This window comes from Netta rufina (assembly GCF_964035555.1).
Source record: "Netta rufina genome assembly, chromosome: 2".
NCBI classification, from domain to species: domain Eukaryota; kingdom Metazoa; phylum Chordata; class Aves; order Anseriformes; family Anatidae; genus Netta; species Netta rufina.
In genome coordinates this window covers 10,737,836-10,751,500 of record NC_140124.1, presented here as the reverse complement: position 1 = coordinate 10,751,500, position 13,665 = coordinate 10,737,836, and the positions used below count along the sequence as shown (strand labels likewise).

At 39.4% G+C, this 13,665-nt stretch overlaps 1 protein-coding gene across 4 annotated transcripts in view; it reads right to left on the bottom strand.

Annotated features, from left to right (window-relative positions):
- Positions 1–9,025, bottom strand: part of ZMYND11 (zinc finger MYND-type containing 11) — a 105,136-nt gene extending 96,111 nt beyond the window's left edge. For all 4 annotated transcript variants that reach the window (XM_084306837.1, XM_084306839.1, XM_084306838.1 and 1 more), the window contains exon 1: positions 8,839–9,025. The gene's annotated coding sequence lies outside the window, so the exon portion shown is untranslated. The remainder of the gene's footprint in view (positions 1–8,838) is intronic.
- Between the last annotated feature and the right edge of the window lie 4,640 nt (positions 9,026–13,665).

Sequence of the window (13,665 nt, the reverse complement as noted above, 5' to 3'; positions counted from 1 at the left end):
AAAAAAAAAAAAAAAAAAAAAAAAAAAAAAAAAAAAAAAAAAAAAAAAAAAAAAAAAAAAAAAAAAAAAAAAAAAAAAAAAAAAAAAAAAAAAAAAAAAAAAAAAAAAAAAAAAAAAAAAAAAAAAAAAAAAAAAAAAAAAAAAAAAAAAAAAAAAAAAAAAAAAAAAAAGAAAGAAAAAAAAAAAAAAAAAAAAAAAAAAAAAAAAAAAAAAAAAAAAAAAAAAAAAAAAAAAAAAAAAAAAAAAAAAAAAAAAAAAAAAAAAAAAAAAAAAAAAAAAAAAAAAAAAAAAAAAAAAAAAAAAAAAAAAAAAAAAAAAAAAAAAAAAAAAAAAAAAAAAAAAAAAAAAAAAAAAAAAAAAAAAAGAAAAAAAAAAAAAAAAAAAAAAAAAAAAAAAAAAAAAAAAAAAAATAAAAAAAAAAAAAAAAAAAAAAAAAAAAAAAAAAAAAAAAAAAAAAAAAAAAAAAAAAAAAAAAAAAAAAAAAAAAAAAAAAAAAAAAAAAAAAAAAAAAAAAAAAAAAAAAAAAAAAAAAAAAAATAAAAAAAAAAAAAAAAAAAAAAAAAAAAAAAATAAAAAAAATAAAAAAAAAAAAAAAAAAAAAAAAAAAAATAAAAAAAAAAAAAAAAAAAAAAAAAAAAAAGAAAAAAAAAAAAAAAAAAAAAAAAAAAAAAAAAAAAAAAAAAAAAAAAAGAATAAAGGAAAAGACTTTTTTCTTTTTTTTTTTTGAAAAAAAAAAAAAAAAAAAAAAAAAAAGATTTTAATACTTCTGACTACTTTTGAACAACCTGACATTACATCCAGAAATCAGACGATGGGAATTACTGCTGATTAAAGCACAAAACCCCTCTCATCCACCCCCACCTTTAACCAAGACCAAGAAAAGTTTTCAGAAAGCTATTTTGATCGGTGAAAATAAAGTTCTTCCCTTTTTTTTTTTTTTTAAATTCAGAAAACGTTACTATCAACACTGTATTATTCAGTGTGCTGTATTATCTTCAAATGTCACTTGACAAGCACGATGAGTGACACTGGAACATCCAGCTTCCCAGGAAAAGGTTCACGCAGTCGGTTCTTAGGAATGTCCTAAAGCCTCGACTGTATTTATATGAAGCTAAAAATGGTGCCAGCCTGGTTCCTGTGAAAACAGCTAATAACAGTTACATTTCTTCTTTTACCAGTTTCCTTTATTAATAATTAACTCTTTCTGTCCTATACAGACTGTAGGAAACACACAAATAATGTAAGAAACACACAAATAATGTTAAAAGCCACTAACAGAAAAATGTTATCCATGTCTTTACACTATCCATGTTTTTGTCATGGATAGTGTAAATTCCTTTAAAAACTGGTGTTCATGTAGTAAATTGTCTTAAGTTCAATGGGAACAATCAATGTAAAATTTAGCATGTACAATTTTTTTTTTTAAAATAACAATATTAATACAGTTGATATTCAAAAGGCATGAAAAATGCCAACACGACATTGAACATTCCAGCAGAAGTCTCCAAGATATTATGTAAAAATTATATAGGCAAAACAAATTGCAACTGTGCTCTTCCTTGATACTGGTGTCCTATGTAAAGATTTAATTTTTGCATATTTTATGAAAAATAAACTTGATTCATCAGCATGCTCCAAGGCCTATGCATTTTTATGTCAGTCTGAAACAAATGCTTATCTGACCAAAGTCTCCATCATTATATTAATATTAACCTACCGATAACAAGGAATTTTCTGCAGTGAACATCATCAATTTTCATCAGTGAACAATCAGTAGCCTGTGATTACGCTTTACGAAATAGCAATTCTTTTGTTTTGATTTTGTACAATTTGAACCTGAATCTTAAGTAATTGCTTGGGGAGAGGGGTTTATGCAAAACCACTGGGTTTAAGCTTGCCCCCAAAGTCAAAGCAAGCTCTCGTCTCTCAGATCTTTTAAAGATTTGTTGAGCAGTAACATATCCAACATAATTTTATTTTTCTCTGTGTATTATTTCTAGCTACTTTGGGATTCCACTAATCATTTTCCCACAACTCCATTTTGTTTCACTTCATTGCCGCTCCAGAAGGTTCCAATAAAACCTAGCGTTGTAAGATAAGAATCACTCTGCTAAAATTAGTGAACTAAGTACAATATCCCATGAGTCACCGCCTGCTACTCCCATCCACCTATCTTTAAAAGACCAGATAATAATGCCGTACTGTAAGTGCACGAGATCAAAGTACAAATACCCACTTTCCAAAATGCCACCTTGTGAGTCCTACACCTACTAGCAGACTCCTACAGTCTGTAGCTGAGGCATTAGTTAAGTTAGCTGCAATAAAATCATATACATGAATATAAGGCAAGTTGGTTTCGTGTTTATTTTTAACATGCTAACAAAGGAAAAGGAAATGAAACATGAGAAATGGGTAAACACCAATATATTTAACTTTTTTTTTTTTTTTTTTTAAAGTAACTAGATCTTAAATTGGTCCTATCCTATTATGGACAAAAATGAATTAACAGAGCAAGACCAGTTCTTTGCATGCAAAAATGCAATTCCCACAGAAAGGGCAAATGGGATGTTATTGGTATTTTGGCAGGTATGCTCCACTTTATTTTTTAGCCAAGAAGTGAATAACACTTCAGGTTTCACTCTCTGGTGTTAAAACTATTTAAGAATTTGTTTTATACCATACTGCAATTCAGAATTGTATGCAGAGTCATAATCATTGATTTAAAATGTTTGTTCTGCAATTATTTAACCTTGGAATAAAATATTGAATATAGTATACAGGTATATTCAAAACTATTCTGTTGGTGCACTAATAACAATACTTCACTTACAATTTTTAATATGTTTGTAATTTTGAAATACTACGGGCCTGCCATTTTAAGCAATAGTGTATTTTAAATCCAAATTATATGTCTCTATACTTTCACAGCAGAAACTTTTGTACTTCAGTGTGGAGTGGAAAATGAGAGATCGGAAAAAAAAAATATCGAAGAGTCTTTTGTATACAAAACTCTCAATAACAACACTTTGGATTTATCTGTGTGGTGGAGCTATAGGTCAAGCTCTGACGGGATGTTACCAAAGCTGTGTGGCCTAAAATTAGATGCCACGAGCTTTAGCTTGGGTTCATGGACATGTCACAGTGCCTCACCAGTGTGCCTGCTGTCATCTGCCAACAAGACTAAAAGATCCTGTTTGTCTCAGGGGGAAAGAAAACAAAACAGGGACAAAAAAAAAACAATGTGAATGAAATATTATTAAAACATAAGAAACGTCAGCCTCCAGGACTGTATAGTTCTATGATTCAAATAAGTTCCCCCTTTAATAACTTGTATATTTAAAGAAATTGATTGCAGCCATCTTGTATCGATGCATATCAAATCAACTGCAACTGCATGTGTTATGACTTTAGATACTCGATGAAACAGCATAGCTAGAACAAGTAGCTTATTTACTCTTCCTGAAACACAAATAACACTAGAAATCCACTATGCAGTTATTTAGTCACCACTAAAACACATCTCTTCGCATGAATTCAACATTCATGGCTTAGTTAATAAATAAATAATAAAACAAACAGAGTTCAGACTTGCCCAATTAGCTCAATGACAGACATTGGTTTAAACAGATAATAAAGCTATGTTTAAAGCCCAGAATTGGATATACTGAAAAAAAAAGAAATGGCCCAACACAGCCCTGCTCTCCAAGAGCGATGCATGCAGACAGGCCTCTGAAATCAAAGAGCTCTGTGTGCCATAAGGGTTCACACGTTCAGCCAGAGGCCACAGTGTTTATTATACCATGCATGGCCACTCCAGCACCTATCAGCCCACTTCGTTACATACATTACATTTAGAAAGTAAGGCTTTTCGGGGAAGCATTTCTTTTCCATGGTTTAAAGACAGATGTGAGTTGTATTAAAAAAAAAAAAAAAAAAAGTTTGAAACATTTATTCTGCATTTTGTATAGATTGCAAGATACAATTTCACCACTACTGAATCTGCATCTTTGTAATGCACTGAAAATTATTTAAAACTTATTTTTAGGAACGTAAGGGTTAACTTATTAAGAAATTCCTGCAAAACAGAATCATGACCTCATCTTATAAACTACCTATTTTGCAAGCTGTATTCTCCCAACTGGCAGATTAAACCTTAGAACAATAACCCAATTATGAGCTAAACTTACATTCAACTGATCGAAAATCATCCAGAACCTGACAAGAACAATCTTTGTTCACAACATTTACCACAAGCAACTCTGACAGACCAAAATGTACGAGCTACATAAAAGATGACGTACGCTGCACTGCCCAGCTACCAAGGGCACCACGCTCCAAGTACTATGTAAGTACTATGGGAGTGCTCACCACATCCTGAGACTTTTAAAAAAAGTAAACTTACACACATATGGCCAGTGATTTTAAACAGCTCAGCATTTTGTGAACCGGGTTTATCAGTGGTATGTGAGCCACACATACTTTGGACAGATTAATTTTGTTTATAGTTCGACTTAGTATTTGTAACAACCTACATCAGGGATAAAAGACTTATTTTGCTGATATTTACGCTGCTCTGAATGTAGCTAAAAACCCTTCAACTAGTTTAAAAAGAAAATCAAAAGTCCCCATAACACATCTGCTATTAGAACACTGTTCCTCTTTCAGGATTTTTATCCTGAAGAGATTTCACTGTCTGAAGTCCTTACAAACTTCGAGAGCTAAATGCTCTGTGAAACAGTGGAAGGCAGTAACTATGAAAACTAGTTAGTTGTATCCAAGATTTGTGAACTCACAACTGGAATTGGATAGCCAATTCCAAAACAATTCTGATTCTGGAATTCTCCCTGATTTTCAAGTTGTGTGGAACACTGGAATTTTATAACAAATTAGACAATGCAGACAATTACAGATAGGTTTAGATACCTAAAATGAAGAAAACATCTTCAAATTTTGTCTTTTATCTACTTGAGTATTTCATCGTAATTCAGAGATGGCAGCTAGCACAGTTCAGAGGTCCCCATGATACAGTTCACTGATAGAAATGCACAACAGCCTAGGTGAAGCCCACACCACTTCCAGGTGAGTTTCAGGCCAATTTCATTGTCCATTCACCTCATTTTCTTTTCCAGAAGCACCATGTCCGCACCCAGCAGGCTGCACATCTCAGCAAGGTGGAAATGCTGAACACATTTCACAGCCTTTCACTGGCTCATTTGGTCTTGAGACGATGTTAGGCTGAAAAGATGAGCCAGGCTCTTTTCCCACGGAAACCTCAAGTTCTCCCTAAAAGTTCTTTCTCCTCTCTGCTCCAAGGGCAATTGGGATCTGCAGACCTCAACACTAGCTGCATACAGACCTTCTCCTACCTCCAAACAGAATTGACACAGCACCAGACCACAGCAAACAACCCAGCAGTTATTTATGTTGTCAGCATAAGTGATTACAGCCATGAAATTCTTGTTATTTCATTAGCGTTCAATTTTTCCTGAAGCGTTAGGAAATACTGCTTTAGCTCACAATACGTAAGACAAACTACTAAGAACTTTGTTTTGTGGGAACCAAACTTCTTATTTTTTAAATTTGCATTTAAAAATAGTATCTGTAAGTGCTTGTTTAGATAAGAAAAAAAATACACCAGTTTAACTGCAATGGAGGACATTTCTAGCCCCCTGCACTTCTTGTTCATGATGGTATGGAAGTGATCACACCTCAACTTACTACACTCAGTAGTGTAGTACGTTAACAAGCAGTGTGTGAAGGTGGAAAAACTCAACCAGGTGTAATTTTGTTAGCAGGGCTAAACTCTTTTATTCTGATACGTGAAGTACATCCATAAACTAAAATGAATGAGCCAATTTAAATTGGTTTACTAACACAGAGAAAAAAAAAAAACATGGACAGAATTAGCTTGATTCTTTTCACTTCTTCACAGACAGCACTTCTCTGTCAAATTAGCATGACAAAGCTCCGAAGTGTGGAATAGGAACATTCTCCTAGCTCACCAGCAAAATCTTAAGACCCTCACCCAACATCCACACACTCAGAATTCCCCTTATTGCTGACTTCATCACTAGGTAATTTCCATCACGCTATCCGGCTCATTAGAAGACTCATTTTTCTATGGATAAAGGAGTTTTCCAGGAGACCCCCTCTGTCCTTCAGGGGCTAAACCTGACACCAAGTATAAGTTGCAGGTGCCTGTCCATGACTGCAGAGACTACTGACCCACAGGACAGTCAATCAAGACAGCAACTCGTTTCCCCATTCATAAAACCAAACTCACAATCAGAAAGATGAGGTGATCTCTGCAGTACTACCTACCCCTATCCTGTTCTCCATTAAAATATCTGGTCAAGACAGAAAAGGGTTGTTTAGGAATGGGAAAGCTGGCATTAACCAAAAATCCACAACAGGAATTATTAGGAGGATACGCCACTCACTTTTATATAAAACAGCAGTCAGCAAACAGTCTACTTCCCTAAAGGCTTTCTGTAGCATGCTCAGAATGGTTGATAAGAGAATTATGAGGAAAAAAAAAAAAAAAAAAAAGGCGTGGAGAGATGCCAGGTCCTTCACGCTGAAGGATGAGGGACGAGAAGTACCCAAGGGACTGCAACCCGAACCATGCACTGGCATTTCCACTCCCACTCTAACACCCCCCACACCTGTCTCAGTGATCACCCTGAAGAATTAAACGATTCCCTACAAAGAATAGCAACAAAATTGGGGAAATAAAAGAAAAACAAAAACAAACAAAGACAAAACCCACTATCACTAAGACAAAAAAGCATTTTCTGTATTTGTTCCTTTCCACTGCATAAGATCTTTCAAAACTACTTTACAACAAACAGCATTGCTCCTACAATACAAAGATTGTGGTAAATGATCCCAGGACATTAAAATACCAAATTATGCAATTATGAAACCAACCAGCACCAAATTAAAGAGTTTTTCCTCTCTTCCTCCCTTTTCCTCTCTTCGAGCCACCCCTCGCTCCAGTTCTTCCAGCTTGCAAAGTTCTGCTTGCCACATTTGCAGAAATAAATAAATAAATAAATAAAACAAATTCCAAAATTAAGCTCGCTGTTTTCAGGGTAAGCCCCGAAAGAGGTGCAAAGTTTCTCCAGTCTGTAACATCAATATTTTAGGGGAGGATTTTTTTTCTGAAACGCAGGGAAGGTGAGGGAGGCACAGAAAGGCTCCCCGTCATCCCTACCAGAGGAAACTCCCCCCCATGTATGCTTTTATCCTTTCTTCGTGAAAGAAAGGAGCTAAAATAGGCCTCTGGGCAATCCCTGAGATTGGGGATGATGAAGGACAACGCCTCAGAAAGTGCACAGACCGGAGTTATGTGCGGAGACGCGGCTTGGAGGGGCGGGGAGCGGGGGGGAAAGTAAGACAAAAAAAATAAAATAAAATAAAAAAAACACATCGCCGAAAGGCTCAGCAGTCCGGGCTAGCCTAAAACCCGACCTCCGAGCCCGGAGGTCCCTTTCATGCGAGGGGGGAGCGAGTCAACTATTCCTGGAGGGTGCAGGAGGCGCCCCCCGCACGACCCCTTCCTCACCCCGGCCCCGGGCAGCCCGAGGGCCGCCACGGCCGAGGACAGAGGACGAAGCCCCCCCCAGCAGCCGGGGAAGCCGGAGGCCACCCCCAACCTGCCCTCCCGGCGGGGCAGAGCCGGGCTTTAAGGCCGTCCCCGCCGCGGGGGTGGCGCAGCCCGGCCGGGGGCGGAGGGCCGGGGCCGGGAGCTCACCCCCCAGCCCCGTCCCTCTCGCTGCCCGCCGCGGGGAAGGGGAGTGATGGCCCCGCTCCCGGCCTGCGGGGAGCCGCCGTCTCCCCTCTGCGGAGGAGGCTCGGCGCTGTCGAGCAGCTGCCATTACTCGGGCCGAGACCCAAGCAGACATTCCCCCCCCCCCATACACACAACACACACCCCACCAAACCCCAGCGAGGAAACGCGGGGGCGGCGGGGGAGAAGCGAGAGAAAGGAAAAAAAAAAAAAAAAAAAAAAAAAAAAGGAGGAGGGGGAGAAAAGCGGGGAGCAAAGCTTGTTGAGAACACAGCCGGGGGGGCGGCGGGGCCGAGGCCGGGCTGCGCCACACCCCGCTCGGCCTCGCCTCTCACGCGAGTCCCCGGCTCCCCCGCGCCCTGCAGGCCCGGCGGAGCGCTGAGGGCAGCGTCTCCCCCCGGGGGGGCCCCTTGGCCACCCCACCGCCTCCTCACGCCCCGACCCGATCCCGGCCCGTGCTGAAAGTCTGGCGAAACCGCCACGTTTTTTTTTTTTTTTTTTCCCAAGCCGAAAGCCGGCCGGGAAAGGCGTGTAGGGACAAAAATAATCGCCGTTAATAATCACACGCGCCCCGCCGCCGGCCCCCCTCTTCTCGATTTCCAAGCGGGCTGCGAGATGATCCTTCCCACTCCAAAAAAATAATATATATATATACATATATATAAAAATCCCGCCTTCCGTCCCCGTCGCCCCCCCCACGCTCCCCCCCCGCAGCCCCACACATTTTATTATTAAGTATAATTGCTCCCCCCTCCCCATATGCTCCCCCACGGGGCAGGATTGCCCCCTCCCCTCGTGCCCAGCCCTTCCCCTGTCCCCTCTCCCCCATCTCCTTGGAACAGTGTGTACATGATTTTGTAGTTTTTTTAAGGCGCCATGTTTATAATCCTCCATCATATTAAAAAAAAATCCACCCAGCATGAGACACGGTGTCTCTCGCACCCCAAAGCCAGGGAGGCAGACAGAGAAATATCCACAGGGCTGTAAATTCAACCCCCCCTCCCGCACACACACCCCTCCTCCCCAGACTTAAAAGTCTCTCTCACCTTGTGCTGCTGCCGCTGCTTCTGCTGCTGCAGGGGGGGAGAAGTTAAGCCAGGGGAAACTTTTCAATCCCTTCCCCAGGCCGCTGCTGCCTCCTCCTTCCACATATTTTTCCCCTCAGAGTTTTATTGTGTCTGAATTTTCTCTCTCTCTCTCCTCTTCTGTCTGTCCACAGTTCAGGTTTCTGGGGTAAACAGGGTTTAGGATGGTGCTAGGGATATTTGGGAGAAGGAGAACTCTAGTGGTGTCTGCTGGAGTTGCTGTTTGTTTCTTTTATTATTTTTTTTTTTAATAATACATTTGAAACGGATCTTTAACTATTTATTATATATGTATTTTATCACACTCTTAGATCTGGATCCTCTCTTATTGCAGAAGAAAAAATTACCAGTTATCTGACCTCTTAACGTGAAATCCAGTTTGGAAAAAATACCGTAAAATATTTTTAAAAGTGGATACACACCTTGGGCAGCAGAAACTAAAGCATATATTCTGTCCCAGAATTGGCTATGTATTCCAATTATGGGTCCACACTTTCACTGCAGGATTAGAAAACCTAGGTAATATGAAACTGTAGAGGCATATATATATATATATATATGTATGTATGTCAGTAGCAGGAAAACATGTACTTTCAATCCTATTTTTACATAGACTATGAGATAAATATTAATTATTCATAAATGTCTAAGCAAATGAATTCTAAAGTTTCTGAAATACTCAAGGAATTAAATAATGGAACAGTAACATATTTTATAATTGATTAAACTCGACTAGCACTGTGACATACTTTATTAAAATACACTATAAGTTTAATCCTGTAAAATTTATGCATGCAAATAATTTTACTCACCTGAGTAGTCACTAGTATTGTTAAAATAATTTTGGAATACTAATAATGAAAAAGTTGCATCCATTCTGCCTGTTCAGTCAAATAATTTAACAAAATTTACACTCTGAACAGTGAAGGTTTCTCTGGTGTGTTTAGTAAATAAAATTTTTAGTAGTGTCTAAAACCACATTTTGTTTGAGACTGCTACATCAGGACTTCACCTCCACTTTTAAAAAATAGAATGCAAATAAGAACTTGTTGAATGGCAGTGATAAAGCTTTACTTATGTTGTGTATTTAAATATGAAAGAACATTTTACATTATCTAAAATAAATAGATAGGAAAGAAAGTGCTGGTAATCTGTTTTCAAAGGGTACTTGAGGGGTTGGGCGGATACCAAACGGTGATACTATAGTTTATTAACTGCTTTATATTGCTTTCATTAATAAAAAGTAAATTAGATTTACAGGCAATTTTTTAAGTAAGAAGGACACTCAGGAAGAGATTTAGTGTCAGTGTAATTACAAAAAGGCTACCTTACGTTAAGCATTTAGTTGTGATGTTTGGCTCAGATTTTGTTAAGACTTGTAATTTTCAAAAGACGCTTGATTGAAATACATGCCAAGTTTCCATGGGATATTGGTGGCTTGGCTGCCTTAAGTTCCTTTGAAACCTGCTTTATACAAATTGTATCTGAGCTATATTTATATATGAAGAAAAATGTTTGGGTCCTTATCATTTCTACAGTTTCCACCATTCAGTCAAGCTGGCAGGTCTACTCAAGTGGGTGTGTTTTAGGCATTCCAATTTTTGCAACCAGAAGCAAAGAGGAGAGAAGCCTACCCAGCAGCATACAGAACCGTCTTTAATTCTTCAGCTAAACCAGCCAGATACCCCATACAACTGGGTTGGCTGGGGGGATTCTTTGGCATACATCCAAGACAAAGCTCCAATTCCACTCTCTGGTTCTTTAGTGAGAAGATTTATTACTCTGACACAGTGTCTTCTCCTTACCTATGCAAATATTTACTTAAGGCAGAAGTTCAGCTATCTTCAGTATAAAAAGGTTTTAGCCCTTTATCTCTCAGGTCCCATAGAGAGCTGTCAAATAAATATTTAGGCCGCAGTTTCACGAACGCGGAAGCATATGCAGGATTGAATCCTTACGGTTTGCCTTACTTTACAGTGTTTTTTTTTTTTTTTTTCCCTTTTTTTTTTTTTTTTCCTGGAATCCACTGCTTGCCAACAATTTGTTGTAGTTAACATATTTGTAAAGGGTAGTCTGGACCGTCTCCAAATATTTGTTTCAGGATACAAATATTTGATTTTGTAAAGAACAAGGTATCCTAAAGCAAACATTTAGGGAGTGTCTACAACCATAACTACTTTACCTTGTGTGAGCTGATGGGCAGTGAATTAAATTGACTGGAGAGAAACAGGCATATAGTTTATATACGGGTGTTGGTGGGCCTTGTTTTGAAATGCTTTGACATCCTCTTTAGATCCCCCGGCCAACCATTTTTATTATATCGCCTTTGTGATGCATATTGAAGGATAAAAATGAGGCATTTTCCAATTGTTTTATTTTTCACTGCATTGGAAAGACTTTTTTATGCTCATTAAGATAAAGAATTGAAGTCACTCCAGCTGGTCTTGGTTAGCCTCAGTTCTTGCATTTATCAGCGTTTAGTTTGCTATCTCCTACCCACGCTTCGCAGAGCCCTTTTGGCCATTAACTTTCCATCGGCAAAGCGAGCGAAGAGCTTTAAACAGTTAACGCGCAACTCCACCACGAAGCCGTGCAGGCTGAGACAGGCAGACAATAGGAAGGAAATCCCACCCTCCCACAGCACTGGGCAGCAGCATGTTTCCTCATAGGCGCTGGGAAATGTTTGTTAATACAAACGCTGGATTGGGGCCGTCTCCAGCCCCCCCTCCCCAGGGCGAGGATTGGCTGCCGAAGCGGGCGAGAGGCGAAGGGAGGCTGGGGGAAATTCAGGCATTTCCTTCCCTCCTCAGCCTCGAAGGTCCCTGGAAAGGACGAACGCGGAGCTGGGTGTCTGAAGCTGGACAGGCTCGTCTCAGGCTGAAGGAGCTCAGTTTGGGAACGAGTTTACCCATCAAAACCCAATAGCTCGTAGTGTAATCGTAAGGAGTCCAGACATCAATCTCTTTTCTTACTTGGTTGTGGGAAAAGAAAATGCACCACTACTGCAGTGTTAGAAAGCAAACACAATAAAGTTGCTTCCTTTCAAGTAAAAGTGCATACAATAGAAATATATCAGGCTGCACGTGTGCTATACACTTTTGCCAGTAATATGCTGGTCAGGTCTTCTATAGTGTCATTGTCGATATTGTTTCACTTGTAGGCAATATTGGAGGGTAGGAGAAGAAGCCGAGGAAAGCAGAAGCACAGCTTTGCCAGCATGTGCATCCAGCCTAAGAGTGACATTTGCTGCAGTGAATTAAAGGGGTCCTTGGACAGGTTCGTGGAAAAGAAATCCACTGCAGGTTGGAGCCACACAATCCACATGGCTTGGGATGTCCCTGAGCTGAAAGCAGTTGGAAGCTACTCTAGTAGGGACAAATACGTACGTGCCTGGCTGGTGCTGTGTTCCCAAGGCATCTTCTTATGGCTAGTACACGTTCTGGGCACAAGAAGACTGCTGCTGCCCAGTTTCCTTTTAAACACTACTATTCCTTTTCAAGAGATCATTTTGCTTTCAGTGTTAGTACTGGACAATGCTACCATGTGTGGATAGGACCTTTTATTCATACCTCACTTTTTTTTTTTTTTGCCATGCTCTTTGTTCAGTGATACAACAAGCATGGGTGAAAAGAAGTCGACCATAGCTGGAGGGTTCCAGACACCAGGCTCGGCACTGTGAAAATGTTGAATGCTGCACTTGATAGAGCAGGGGGTGTCATGTCCTGCCAGCACAGGACCTCTGCTAGGCTAATGAATGTGCAGCCCAACCTTCTCCTCCAGCACTTTCTACCATCTTCCTGAACCATTAGGTGCTCAGATCTTTGTAGGAGAGCTGCCTCTTGCAGATGGTGCCAGCCCACTTTAGTGCGTGCTCAGCTCCCAGCCACACTCAAACAAACGGAGCTTAAATGTGTTTCCTGAGAGGCAGGTCTGTGCTGTGTTGTGATCAGAGAAGTATTAATGCAGCAAATTAGTGTAAAATTTTCATCAGAACAAAGCTTAGCAACATAGTTTTCTTTGCAGTAAAAATCTCAGCAATGCATTTTATTTAGGAAGTTGGGGGGAAGGGAACAAAACCTTAATAACAACAGACTCAGGAAACCACTGAGCTGAAAACAGTTGGAGGATGGGAGAGTCATAGGGAGAAGCTTATGCTGTTCCTTTTTTCTCCCTGGGCATCAAAAAGAAAAGAGCAGCCTCCGGAGGAGGACACAGAGCAGAGGACCCCCAGCAATGTCTGCTGTCCTCTAAAGCTATCCCAGGATAACGCATGCTACCCAGAGGTGCTGGCCTTGCAAATTTGATATGATGAAGAATGAAGTGGACCCTGCAGCAGCCAGGATCCTCTCTTTTTGGCTTCCTTCTCCTGGCTTTGCCCTTGGCCATGCAGACTGGCTGTCCAATGCTTTCTAGGTGTGACTCTTGGAGCTTGATGAGGAATTCTGTGACTCAGTGGGACACAGGAAAGGAAGAATGTAAATATAAAGGTGTGGGGGGAAAGTACAGGAATAATTTCAAAAAGATTTTCTGGAGGAGTCAGAACCTAGGGTGTTTGTTGATGACAGTACTTGATGGAGAGGTGAACCTTAGTCTGACTTTGTATGGCCAGTCTTATATTCGTATGAGAACCTTGTAGGTATTATCACTGGTAATAATTCAGAGAGAAAAGCCTGGCAAGTGTAGATGTAGATTAAGATACAAAATGCATTTTTTTTTTTCACTGTGTTCACTCCTTAGATTTTCATGCACAGCTGGGAATAGTGGTTTATCCTAAAAAGTTTACCTGTG